Here is a 9,835-nt window from a genome sequence, read left to right as displayed (position 1 = left end):
ACCAATCACAATCGTCATGGGTGGCGCTAAGCGCTGGTTATTTCCCTCTGAGATGTAGTGGAGTAGAAGGATAAAGTAGCATAAAAATGGAAATACTCAAGTAAAGTACCTTTTTAAAGTGGTACTTAACTGCTGATGTGATGCTATGTGCATGAAAAGGGAATCCATATGTCCATGTGTATTTCAGCGTATTTCTTTTTTTGATTTGTTTTATTTTTATCCATCCATCTTCATCCTCTTATCCGGTATCGGGTCTCGGGGGCAGCAGCTCCAGTAGAGGGGCACCAAAAGTTCCTCTTTCCCCGAGGCCACATCAACCAGCTACGAGACGGGGGGATCCCGAGGCGTTTCACAGGCCGGTTGGAGATTATAATCTCTCCACTAGCCGTGGGTCTTCCCCGCGGCCTCCTCACAGCGGACAGTGCACTGGCACCCCCCCTGGAGGCGCCCAGGAGGCATCTTACCAGATGCCCGACCACAACTCAACTGGATCCTTCGACGTGAAGGAGCAGGGCTCTCTAATCGAGCTTCCTCTCGGATGCATGAGCTTCCACACTATCTCTAAGGAGACGCCAGCCCCCCTCATGAGAGAACCATTTCAGCCGCTTGTACCTGGATCTGGTTGTCTTTCGGTCACGAAGCAGCCTCATGAACATAGCGTGAGGGTAGGACACGAAAATGACGGTAGATTGGACCTTTGCCTTCTGTGCCGGCTCTCTTTCAGCACTTGCAGCTCCGATTCTCGACAATCTCAGTCTCCCTATGGTTCCCATCATCGCAAACAAGACCCCAAGGTACTTTAACCTCTTCACTTGGCGTAATGGACTCACTCCTAACTGAAGAAAAGCACTCAGACGGGTTCCGCTGAGAAACATGGCCTATAGAGTTAGACGGTGCTGATCCTCATCACCAGCGCTTCCACGCTCTGACCAGTGACGTAGCGAAGGGTCAAGCCGATGGGTCATGCAGCGACCAATCATCTGCGCAAAAAGCAGCATGAGAACAAGTGCCAGCACTGGCGGAGGGCCAACCTGCCAGAAACCGGAACGACGTCGACTACGCGAGAAACCGGGAGCACGCTCTCCACTGTATCACACGTATACAGAGATGGATGGCCATGAGAAGGGACCCCTCACACCCATATGCACGCAGACCTCCCACAGTTTCTTCCGGGGGGATCCGGTCATACGCCTTCTCAGATACACACAAACAATGTAGATGTGTGGGCATAATCCCCGGCCCCCTCCAAGATCTTAGAGAGGAAGATCTGATCCATTGGTCCACGACCAGGACGGATCCGCACATGTTCCTCTTCAATCGAGGTCAATATCGGTTCCGAACCCTCCTCCGGACTTGGAGTGACTTACCAGGGGAGGCTTGAGAACCAGTGTGATACCCCTGTAATTGGCCACACACCCTCTGGCTCCCCTTTTGAAGAGGGGAACCACCACCCCGGTCTGCCACTCCTGGCACCGTCCCAGACTCCACGCAAGTTTAAGAGCGTGTTTGATTTAGACATTTTAAATCTGTAAATAAATGGGGAGTGAAGAAAAGAAGATTAAAGGTGTTAAGAGCAACTTTACCTTTTCCTAGTTTATCTCTTTTGTCATATAATACAGTGATTCACAAATACATCACAAACTAGTCATCCTTGGTTTAGCTGTGGTCACGCCCCCCTTCTCTCTCCCGCTGAGTCGCTATTTGGAGCCGCTTCCCACATAGCGCGACCTATTCCTGTTCCTCTGCGGAGTAGCAGACATAATCGTGAGCTCTGAGTCCTGAATTAATATATACACACAACACACAACACTTCTAAAAACATGGGTCAATATAACCAAGACATGGCTGTTATAATGGTTGTGTGCAGTGTGTGTGTAGTGTTGTGTCTGTGTGTGGTGGTGTGTATTGTGTGTGTGTTGGTGTGTTGTGTGTGTGTGGGTGTGTGTGTGTGTGTGTGTGGCGTGTGTGTGTGTGTGTGTGTGTGCTGGTGATGTGTCTGTGTGTGTGTGTGTCTGTCGTGTGTGTGTGGGTGTGTGTGTGTGTCCGCTGTGTGTGTGTGTGGTGTGTGTGTGATGTGTGTGTTTAGGTGAGCCGGTGCCAAGATCACTGGAGGGATTGTTGTGTATGAAGAGAGAGACACCCTCCCACCGGCCAATGAACACCATCGTCGTCGAGCAGGTGGACTGTCATCGAGGGTCTGTGTGGTGTGTGTGGTGTGTTGCTTTTGTGGTGTGTCGTGTGTGTGTGTGTTGGGTGTGTGTGTTGGTGGTGTGTGTGTGTGTGTGTGTGTGTGTGGTGTGTGAGAAAGGTAATGCTTTTACTGAATTGTGGCTGACCCTCATTCGAGAATGCAACCGTGCAAAAATGAAATTCAACATCGGCCAACGCGTTTGTAATGTTCTAGAGGGTGAGAGGGCAGCAGTAGAAGTTGTATGGAAAGGTCAGTCACTCAAATATACACATACATTAAACAAAAACTTACTTCAAAACTACGTTTTATTAAACAACACACACACACAACTATGCGAGAGGTTTTGAGACGCTCTTCCAAAAACCACAACAACTTTCATTAACTCTCCACGTACACATTTAAAAACCGCTCCAAACAGTCTCTACATCAAGGCTAAGTGGATACAGTAGGGCAAAGTGGGTTCAGATGTTTAAAGGTACGAGTGAGACAATGAAATACTCTTACCTCAACGCAAAATCACGTGATGCAGCGCCCGCACCGGATGTTTCTTAAACTCACTTCTGCACAGTCCATCTGTTACCACCCTGCACGGCGGGCCGGCGCCATACGATAAATGACAAAGCTGCAGATTTGTTTTTCCCACAGTGCTACACTGTCAACAAACAACGTACAAAACAAGACCTTTAAGGTACAAAAAGATTGTCACTGGGTGGTACCCTCAGAGAGTACAATGTTGTACCTTCGGAATAAGACGGATCACATGTGTACCTACCTGTTTGCACCTTCTAAGGGACCAAAGATATACCTTGAGGATCAATAATGCACTATAACCAAGGTACGGACAAAGTACTTTAGGAAAAAGGTCCCATGTTGGTTCCAATAAGTACACGCCCCAGTGATAAAAGACATTTGTGTACCTTTAAGTGGCAAAAAAAAGTTCCTTTTAATCCTAAGTTTAAGAGCAAAATACTATCATGAATTTTAGACTATTATTTAGTCACTTAACCTTTGTGTGTCCTCAGGTCAAATTTGACCCATTTGTTTTAGTTTTTCATCACAAAAAGCGGCTCTTTGAATATAGATGGAAATGTCAAAACATTAGAAACAATCAAATAACTTTTGAAAACAAAAAACATCAAAAAAAAGCACCCTCACCATTGAAAATGTGGCAAAAAATGTCCGAAAAAAAAAGCTGGATAAACCTTTTTTCCATGTGGAACAGGAAGACAACGCAAGGAATGTGTTCATTACAGGATTCAAAACATAACATGAAAACTTACCAAAAAAAAGGCAAAAATGTTTTAGGAGGTAGTCCAATAATAAAAAACAACAACATTAAATAAAAGGTTATTAACAACTTCATACCGCCAGGTCAAAAACAAGGAGAGAACAGTCAACAATAGCGCATGGCCAGGGAATCAATCATGGCATAACTTATCTTCAGTTCATGAACATCACTAAGAACATGTGTCTGGAGTTAAAGGGGATGCTTTGTCGTGGGGTGTGTGGTGTGTGTGTGTTGTGTGTGCTGTGTGTGTTGTGATGGTGTGTGTTGTGTGTGTGTGGGTGTGATGTTGTGGTGTGGGTGTGTGTGTGTGTGTTGGGTGTGTGGTGTGTTGTGAAAACTGGACCCTTTAATTGTTTTACAAGTATCGGCTCCCCCATAATAACATCGAAAACTAGCCAGGTGGCTTCAATAACTTTGTGAGATTTAGTGAATGGTTTAGCAGCATGATGCGGTATATCTGCTTCTTCAGCTGCTGGCCGGTGTCTGTTAAGTGGCTCTGTGATGATGTAGTGCGTGTTGTGTACACTAGGGCTCCAAGTGAAAACGGACCTAGGGGCCTCTGCTCAACACTCTGGCGAGTTTGGTTGGCTCGTCACGTTGTGTGCATGCCCACTCCCATCATACGTTCCGACAGGTAGATGTAAGAACTCACCACGTCTGCGCTCAATACCCATATCACCACACTTGGCTTAGTGCACCGAAAAAAAACGTGTCCCATATGTCCACATACATCCAGGATGTCCGACAGCATCTGGTTGGAAGTAGTGATGGGAACTCAGGCATCAGTCTGCTCTGACTCTTTGTCAAGCCATCCTCTGTAAGCTAACCCTGTGTGTGTCGTGTGTGTGTGCTGTGGTGTGTGTGTGGTGCGTGTTTGGTGTGTGCAGTGTATCGGAACCTGGCCACAAAGCAGGTTGGTTTCTCAGCGGGCCCCGGTCAGAAGTCGGCGGAGGACAACCGAGGAACCAGGTGAGAGGAGGAGAGGCGAGACTGGATTTTACACCTTTTTCTAGCGGGGTCAATGGAAGTCGCTGTTCCTGTGTGCCATTCGAAAATCCCTCGCTAAAGGAAACCAAACGAACTTCGAGCAGCACAGCTACTCGCCTGTAAATGTATGTTTTAAAGAGAATCTTGGACTTCCCCTGTGCCAAAAAGGCAGGACCTAACTGGTCTTTTCGGAGTGACTGTATGGATGGAAAAAGAATGATGGGATTGTAAAGATTACAAAGAACACTGTTATGGCATTACCCAAAAAATGGGACGTTTGGGAAACGATTGGCTGGCATTATGCCATAAAAGTCAAAGATGGACAGAGGAGATCATCTACTACGCTGTCAGGCTGTAGTTGCAGGGAGGGTTGTTTAGTGGTTCCACGGCCCCCTGGGGACGGAAGGGAGGGCAGCTTAACTTGCTGTGTATAATGAAGGTAATAAAGTTGCTCTTCAGTATGTGAAATCCTCTAAAAAAGTTAAAATAAATGTTTTCTATCAAAGCTAAGGTTAGAAGAAAAGATGGTGCCTGACGAAGTCTACACTGACAAAAATCTAGCAATTGATAGCATTGGTGTGAAATTTTTAGTGTGGAGTTATTTTTCTTCTTCTTATTATTAGTATTATTATACTTATCATTCAAAGCCGGTTGTTGATTCTGAGCTGTAGTGAAGGAATAAATCAAGAATCCTTCCGGGAATGAAGGACACTTTGAACCAGTGAATGACTTTATATTCGTAGTTATGTATTGGTGTAAAACTCTCCTTCGGCTGGTTTTAAAACAACATGAATAAAACACGTTTTCTGATTACTTGTCACTATTGTGGGTGTGGGGCGGGTTCGTTCAAAATGTTTGTGACAACAATCTGAGACTTTTTTTGATGCCAAATTTCATAAAATCCGTTTTAACGAAAAGAAGACAAGTACCTTTATTAACATTATGGCACAAAATCTCTTTGTTATGTATTAATTGGTCCGCTCCTACCCACTTGAGACCCATCTCTGTGGTAACGTAGAGTTGTGTAATTACACAGCCAATCCAGACATTATCAGGATCTGGTAGAAGCATGCTACGTGCTGTGACTGGCTCCCAGACGCTGGAATGATGCACTCCTCAGGGAATGAAGGCTGGTTATTGAGGAGAAGGGCTATTTCTGAGTACTTCAGAGTGTATTGCTGCAGCCTGGAGAGTCCCATGTATCCGTCCGTTCAGGATCGCAGCCAACCGTCTCGATTACGTCAAGAGTATAGGCTGCAGCCTGGAGCGTACCACATGTATCCGTTCCCTTCTCAGGAGCAGCCTACAGTCTCTGATACTTCAAGAGGTATATGGCTGCAGCCTGCGGCGTCCATGTCATCGTCCCGTCTCAGGCTGCAGCCATACCCGTCTCTGAGAAATGCAAGAGCTATATGGCTGCAGCCTGGAGCGTCCAATGTCATCGTCCCGTCTCAGGACTGCAGCCATACCAGTCTCTGAGAGCTTCAGAGTATTATGGCTCAGCTGGAGGTACCAGTCATCCGTCCCGTCTCAGGCGCAGCCATACCAGATCTCGATACTTCAAGGTATGGCTGCAGACTGAAGCGTCCCATGTCACCGTACCGGCTCAGGCTGCAGCAATACTCGTCATCTGATACTTAGTGCAAAGAAGGCAATCCGGTTCAAGGGCCTTCGGGAACCGCCCTACATGTGTTTCACCTGCGCTCGTGTCCTCCCTCTGTGTCTCCTCTGGGTACCTCTCACTCTGTGCCCCCTCCCTCACGGTGTCCCATCCCTGTCCCCAGGCTCCATCGTATGCCCAGCGAGTGTCCAGTGCTTGTGAGTTCGGGGCGCAGGTCAGAGGCCCGTCCCTCCAGAGAGCGGGACTCCGGAAGCCCGGGGCATCGGGGGCTTTCTCCGGTGTTCGGGGGGGGTACCCAGCGACTGGCCCACTGGAGGAAGGCCGGCTTCGAGCAGGAGGAGGGGGGAAAGACTGAGGCACGTATGTGAGCGGGAGGGAGCAGGAGCGGCAGTTAAGTTTCAAACCAACGTTGTGGAGTTACAGAAGGAACAGTCCCAGATTCGGTGGTGGGAGCTGCGTGTCTTTTTTAACAGACTTTAATGTAGACAGAATCGGAGCATTCTTCAATTTCTTTTTTTTTGACCATTGTTTCACTTAGGGACCCTTCGTATCCTCGGGGTCAAAATTGACCCACGGGACTTATTGGGGGTTTAAAAACAATTCTGAATCATAATTTTACCTCATAATCTATTAACAAACTATCGTTCTTCGATCCATTCCAACAGTGAGATAGGTCATGTTCAGGGAAATGCATCCGTCTTACTAGAACACCATTAAACACTGGAAGTGGGGTTCGTTTGTGTCGTTATTAAGGTTCTATGGTAAAAATCCACTTGGAAAAACGAAATGAGTGTCTATACAGAATAAGAATGTTTTCTGAAGTGAGTAGGAATACATGTTTAAAGGGAAAAAGGCTAAGGCCGCTGATTTCAAGTGATATAATGTAACTGGACCGATTTTCTTCTTGTAAAGTTTTAAATGGGTCAGGGTGACCCGAATACCATAAGAGGTAATGAAGCCATAATGAGAAGAGATATTATTAGATCTAGTATGGTTAGAGGATTTATCGTGGGGGGACGAGAAACGTCTTGGGAGACAACTGGTCCCATATTACATCCTTTCGAAGGGATTTCCACCCCCTCTGAGGGGTTAGGTGCTGATGGAGGAAAATGTCCACGATGCTTAAACACAGACTTTGCCATTTGGCAACAACACCGGTGAGTGAAATGAGGAAACGGCTCTACTTTCTTTTACGACTCAGTCACACGTGTCTTTCAAATGGGATTTCTTCACAGGCAAGCATTTGAATTTCCCCTATCTCTTCATCACCCCCTTTTTTACTTTCCCCTCCATCCTCGTAGCTTCAGTGCGGGTCAAAGTCAAAGCTCTGTCTCCTGGCCAGCCACGAAGCAGGTGGGAAACACTGTCACAGTCTCCCTGATGATTCAGTAGTGATACTATAGTACATTGTGGACAATGAACGGATTTTCTGTGGGGGGGTCTGGAGGATTTCAGACTTGTGGTGATAGGGGCTGATAACTCGGAGACATGTCTACACTGGTTGTTTTATGCAGACTGTGCATTTCATATCCTCCTGAAATGGTGTGTCTCATCATGGCATACATTTTACTGTGGTTTTTAACATTGATCAGCCATAATAGGATTTTCTTCAGTCCAAAAGTGAAATGCGCTTTAGAGGTTATTTTATGGTACTGGCAATACACACCTGTGACTTGCCCTCTTGTTATGGATTCTAAAGTTCTGACTCAGAGAACGAGTGTTACATTGAAACTGATTGCTGATTCGTATGATTTTATTTTAAGGGGAACTCACCGATGTTTACATATAAAGCTGTGTGCAGGTCTTAAGGAAGTATGATGCTAGAAGGTCGTAGAAAGCATCGAGTGGGTCCTGAAGGATCTACAAGGTGAGGATTCACAAAGAATGGGGAGGTTTGGAAACGATGGTGATCCTACCAGACATCTGCAGGTACAGTCGCTGCTCTCGCATATGACACACACCCTGAGCGGTGACCCAAGTTACGCGGCCATGTGGGATTGGTGGGTAAGTAGGTGCCAGGGTTTTGACAAGGAAAATAATCTGGTGGAATTAAAAAAAAAAAAAAAAAGCACATATTGGTTCTGCTGTCATCGATTTTTCTACCTTTTAAATAATGTAAAACCATTCCACTGAAGAGCTTAGAAATGTAGGTAGGAATGCAAATGTGTAAATCGGGATCCCTTTCTATGAAACTTGTTTTACCGGGAGACAACTGTGTGATATATCTGTAGATGTTAGTTTTAATGGGCAATTGTGATCTATTGGTGATGCATGTTTTTTTTTTTTTGCATTTTGGGGGAAAAGTTAGTTAATGTCCAGTGATGTTAACACCGCCCACCAATTTTGAAATCTACATGTTTTAAATGTATTTAGCTCACAACTCCACTCAGGGTTGTACTAAAGTCAGTATTAATACTCCAACTGAACTTTTTTTTGGAGGAGTGTGTACATTTGGCTCCTCTTCGTATTGTATTTAAAACATATTTTACATGCTTTGAAAGTCATGTGCAGTAACAGCATTTAAAACAGTGTCATGGGCTGAATTTAACAGGGGGGGAGGGGGCGGAGGTGGAGGAGGGGTGTCTCTACGATAAACTAATGGTCAGTGCACCCCATATCAAATATACATTTGCCAAATAAATGGATGCAGAGAGGCACCACATTGTTGTAGAAAAATTAGCCGGAAATGCAGAAAAGGAAGTGGTTGGTATGCCAAATTTGGCCTAAAAATTGGAGGTTCTCAATAATAAAAGCAATATTAATAAAATAAGTATCTTGTCTTTACAAACTGGGAACGGAAGACATTCACTGAGGAGTTGCACCATGCGCCCATACAGCTGACGAATCCATGTGACCTTCAAGGAGATGTAGAGTGACATGTGCTGTGTGTCAACCGTGTGTGTGTGTGGTGTGTGTGTTGTGTGTGTGTGTCGTGTTTGTGTGTGTGTTGTGTGTGTGTGGTGTTTGTGGGTGTGTGTGTGGGTTGTGTGTGTGCGTGTGTGTGTGTGTTGTGTGTGTGTGTGTGTGTGTGTGTGTGTGGGGTGTGATGGGGTGTGTGTGGTGGTGTGTGTGTGTGTGTGTGGTGTGTGTGTGTGTGTGTGCATTGTGTGTGTTGTGTGGTGTGTGGTGTGTGGTGTGGTGTGTGTGTGTGTGTGTGGTTGTGTGTGTGGGTGTGTGGTCGTTTTGACCCTTTTGCTGGCTTAACCCAGTGATTGCACTTTTCAATGTTGGTTTTCTGAGCCTTTTGAAATTTATATATTTTTAAAGCTTTCCATTTTGATCACTTTAGTTGTACATCTTTCTTTTTTCCTTCTTTGTTTTTAAAGTTCTTCTACCCAAATTGTTTCTCCAGATGCTATAAAAGTGACAAAAAAAAAAAACAAATCTCAATAAACGTAGTGAACTCCTTTGACTATTGAACTTGTGAGGAGGTGGGAACCGTCCACTCGTCACTTTTTGGGACAATTGTCGTTGAAAGAAACGGAAAGTTCTGATATGGAAATTGTGGCGTTTGACAACAGAGGGTTTTACGACACGCATTAGTTCAGCTGCAACTTACTACACACACTTCTTTCATCACCATCACACACACACTCTTCACTCCCTCCAATCACACCTTCTTTCACTCCACACTTTTTTTCTTAATCCTTACATGAAACAGTTTCACAACCACCGTTTGCACGAAACCCGACCATTAAACAGAGCATATAGCGTATTTTTTATCAAGGACACGCCAAAGGTCGACAGT

General features: G+C 45.4%; 1 protein-coding gene and 1 long non-coding RNA gene across 2 annotated transcripts in view; one reads left to right on the top strand and one right to left on the bottom strand.

The window, feature by feature from the left end:
• The window catches only part of rftn2 (raftlin family member 2), a 54,656-nt gene that overhangs the window by 17,035 nt on the left and 27,786 nt on the right, over positions 1-9,835 (top strand).
• Positions 1-9,835, bottom strand: part of LOC116689886 (uncharacterized) — a 24,758-nt gene that overhangs the window by 12,189 nt on the left and 2,734 nt on the right. The gene's annotated exons all lie outside the window — the stretch shown is intronic.

Source organism: Etheostoma spectabile, chromosome 5 (assembly GCF_008692095.1).
Source record: "Etheostoma spectabile isolate EspeVRDwgs_2016 chromosome 5, UIUC_Espe_1.0, whole genome shotgun sequence".
Lineage (NCBI taxonomy): Eukaryota > Metazoa > Chordata > Actinopteri > Perciformes > Percidae > Etheostoma > Etheostoma spectabile.
The sequence above is the reverse complement of the archived record's forward strand: the minus strand, read 5'-3'. Positions and strand labels throughout refer to the sequence as shown.